This window comes from Orycteropus afer, unplaced genomic scaffold (genome assembly GCF_000298275.1).
Source record: "Orycteropus afer afer isolate SDZICR_OR568_19922 unplaced genomic scaffold, OryAfe1.0 scaffold00049, whole genome shotgun sequence".
Classification (NCBI taxonomy): Eukaryota; Metazoa; Chordata; class Mammalia; order Tubulidentata; family Orycteropodidae; genus Orycteropus; species Orycteropus afer.
In genome coordinates this window covers 9,339,660-9,343,753 of record NW_006921636.1, presented here as the reverse complement: position 1 = coordinate 9,343,753, position 4,094 = coordinate 9,339,660, and positions in this window count along the sequence as shown.

Genomic DNA, 4,094 nt, shown 5'->3' with positions numbered 1-4,094 from the left:
GGGAAAAGCCTCCAAATTATAAGAATAAACTCCGGCTTGTTAAGGCCATCCCATTTGTGGTGCATTCCTGTCAGAGTAGCACTAGGTAACCAGAACAGCTTCTAAGATGATTTTAATGTACAAAGTTGAGAAAGACTCATCCAGACCAAGGGCTTCTTCAACTTTAGTGTGCGTCAGCATCACTTGGCCCTCACCTGAGTCCCTAGGTAATGCAAATGGTTAACATGTTCATGCTAACCAAAAGGCTGATGGTTGCCAGAGGTGTCTTGGAAGAAAGGACTGGCAATCTACTTCTGAAAAATTCAGCCATTCATTGGACACCCTCTGGAGTACGGTTCTACTTTGACACAGGGAGTCACCACATGTCAGAGTCATCTGGGGTTGGGCCCTGAGAGTGTGTGTTTCTAACAATCTGCTGATTCTGCTAATCAGGACACCAGGCTTTGAGAACCACTGACCTGATGTGCTGGGGGGAGGGGGGAGGGAAGAGGGGGGAGGAAGAGAGCATGGGCTGGGGGCGAAAGAGGAGTTTTCCCAGGAGCTTGACAAGACAGGCCCTAGGACAGCTAGTGACTAAGAAAGGACATGGGGTTTTAATTAGTGTGGCTGTGAATTTCTCTTAACATTCTTGAGAGATTCAAGGGGGAAAATGCAATTCCTTTTTAATTACTTCCAGCTGTTGAACTGTGTTTCTTGACTGTGCCATCACTCCAAGGCTAAACCCATATGGGTCTCCAAGTTCATAAGAGTTACATCTGCCCAGTTACTCTCCATTGTTGTCTCTAATGATTTTGCCTGTTAGAAAGTGGGTGCAGGTGGAAGGGTGGGCCATGGTGCTTCTGCCCCAGAGAGTGGGCCACTGTTTAGAAAGTTGGCTCCTGTGAAAATGAGGAGGTTGAGGGGTCTGGTGGAGCCAGACAAAATAATCCACCTCACAGAGACAATATGAATTGATTTAGCACATGACCAAGTATTGTTTCACATTGTTCATGGTCCATTATTGCCTCATTTGGATCCTCTTTGTCCCTCCAGATTAATGGTACCTCCATCAAGGGTAGGGATTTCAGATTCAGTTTTTTTTTTCCCTTTGTTCATTAAACATTTCCTCAACACCTACTATGTGCCAAGTCCCATCTGAGGCTCTGGGGATATAGATATGAATAAAACCCAGAGGAGAGTTAACGAAAAAGGGGCTTTTAACAACATGGACTGACACAGTGGCTGCAACAATGGGCTCAGGCGTAGCAAGGATTGTGAGGCTGGCACAGGACTGGACAGTGTTTTGTTTTGTTGTACATGGGGTTGCTGTGACTTGGCGCCAACTTGATGGCACCTAAGAACAACAACAACAACAACATTGTGGCAGGGACAGCTGGTTGGCCACTAATATCCCTCCTTGCCTTCTTTCTTTAAGAGAAGAGCTCATGAGTTTTAGCTGGGCACATGGCTGTGCAATGACTGCACTTCTGAACCCCCTTTGGCCCTATGTGTTCATGTGACTACTGGCCAGCAAGATGTGAGTGGAAATGATGCATGCTCCTTCCAGGTCATGCCTTTCAAAGGAATAGGAGTACTCTTCTTTTTCCCATTCTCCCCCACCCCGATGTCCACCGGCTGAGATGCAGGTATGACGACAGGAGCTAGAGCAGCCACCTTGAACCCAGAGATCAAAGCATTGTGTTGAGTTTGAAGAGCCTCTCCACCATCCCTGGACCATCTAAGTCTGGACAGTTAAGTGAGACAGAAATAAACTTCTATTTTGTTTAAGCCTCTAAGGGTTTAAGGGTTGTTTAAGGGCTCTTTGTTATTGGAGTCTGGATTGTACCCAACTAATAAGACCCTGGAGCTCTGGTGGCACAGTGCCTAAGGCATTTGACTGCTAACTGGAAGGCTGGGGGTTCAAACCCACCAGCCAACCCTTGGAAGGAAGACTGGACAATCCACTTTCATAGTGTTACTGCCTCAGAAACCCAAGAAGAGGTCTCTATGAGTCAGAACCTACTTGACAACAGTGAGTTGTTTTTTTAGTTTTTTTTAAAATAAGACCCTGGGAACCCTGGTGGTGCAATGGTTATGTACTTGGCTGCTAACCAAAAGGTTGGCATTCGAATTCACCAGGTGCTCTGCTGGAGAAAAGACCTGGTAGAAAACCTATGGGGCAGTTCTGCTCTGTCCTAGATGGTTGCTGTGAGTTGGAATCTGCTCAATGGCATCCAACAACAAAGACAACAAGTAAGACCTTGACATCCAAGTCCAGTGAAGGAGACGGCAGTGCAGTGAATTACATCGCATGGCCTTTCTAGCCATAGTTTTTGTAACTTCCACCAGTTTACTGGGTGGGACCATGCAAATAGGGTGTGTAGAACTCTAATGCTGGGATTGGTTAGTTTTGTCACTCTGCCTGGTGGTGTAGTGCCTAAGGCATTTGACTGCTAACTGGAAGTTTGGGGCTTCAAACCCACCAGCCACTCCTTTGAAGGAAGACTGGGCAATCTACTGTTGAGATACCACCTCAGAAACCCAAAGAGGGTCACTATGAGTCAGAATCAACTCGATGGCAATAAGTTTGGTTATTTATTTATTTGAGAGGCAAGGTGGTAGTGGTAGTGGTCTCACTGCTATCCAAAGAGAAGAGCTGAAGGTGAAGTGGAGTGTGTCCTTGGCCCCGAGATCCCTGCACTGGACCTCCTTGGCAGAGGAGATGCCCTGGCAGAGAGATTCCCTGGCAGTGGAACCAAGAGGCACAAGACAGAGCAGCGGGCTTGCCTGGCCCATGGAGTGAGAAAGCTCAGGGCCCCTGAGCAGAAGCCTGCCTGGAAGAGTGGGGTGCACCTATTGGCAGAGCTAAAGAGCTTTGTAACACTTGCCCAAACGGGGCAGAGGCCAGGTGGAGAGGCTAAGGGTCATAGAGGTGTGTCTGAGGGCACAGCAAAGGGGAGAGCATCCTGATTGAAGAATTGTATCCTGCGCATGTTCCCGAACCTGAATTTAGCCTGCCACTTGCCTAATAAACCCCACAATCGTAAGCATTGTCTGTGAGTTCTGTGTGGTCATTGCAACAAATTGTCAAACCCAGCTGAGAAGCAGTGAGTGCCATGGGAGGGATAATTGGTGTCAGAATTGGTAAAAGGCTGGAGGGTGGCAGCATGTCTGGCCCCGTAGGAATCAGCCTTGGGCTGCTGATGGAGATTCTGTCTTCTTCTTGTGAAGTTACAGGAGGTCAGAAGCTACCATCTCCATGGTCTTTTTTTTGCAGGGACAAAAGAGACAGCTATTAAAAAAAAAAAAAAAAAAAGAGTGATAACTATTGATACAGGGATAATCCCAAAGTTCTGTGGCGCTACAAATCAGGGGATTCTCAGTCTACCTGAGTATCCACAGATGCGCAGATCCAAGCTGATAGAAGGCTTTCTTAGGAGGATCCCTGAAGAGGATTCCCACAAATGGAAATTAGAGTAGAGTTGGACACTTGAGTCAGTTAGGATGCGTTGGCTATTAATAACAATGACAACAAGATCCAACAAGGACTATCTTAAAGGAGCCGTTCATTTATTCAACAGATGGTTACACATCATCTACCATGTTCCATGTTCTACCATGTTCTTGGTGCAAGTGATGTGACAATGGACAGAAGAGACCATAAAGCAAAGGTCCCCAGATGGCACAAATGATTTGTATTCAGCTGGTAACCAAATGTTGGCAGTTCAAACCCACCCAGTGGCACCAAGGAAGAAACAGACCTGGCAATCTGCTTCTTACCCTCACTGCCGTCGAGTCAGGTCCAACTCACAGCTACCCCTCCTTGGGTTTCTGAGGCGGTATCTCTACAGAAGTAGATTACCCAACCTTCCTTCCAAGGAGTGGCTGGTGGGTTTGAACCACCAGTCTTCTGATTAGCAGTCAAATGCCTTTGGCACTATGCCACCAAAGTTCCCTCTGTAAGATTACAGCTAAGAAAACTCTGTGGAGCAGCTTTACTCTGTAAAAGATGAGAGTGTCTCCAAAGTCACAAACCAACGCAACTCAACACCAAAACAGACCATAGGACAAAACCCTGGCCTCACGGATCTGACGATCTAGTGCAGGAAGACTTA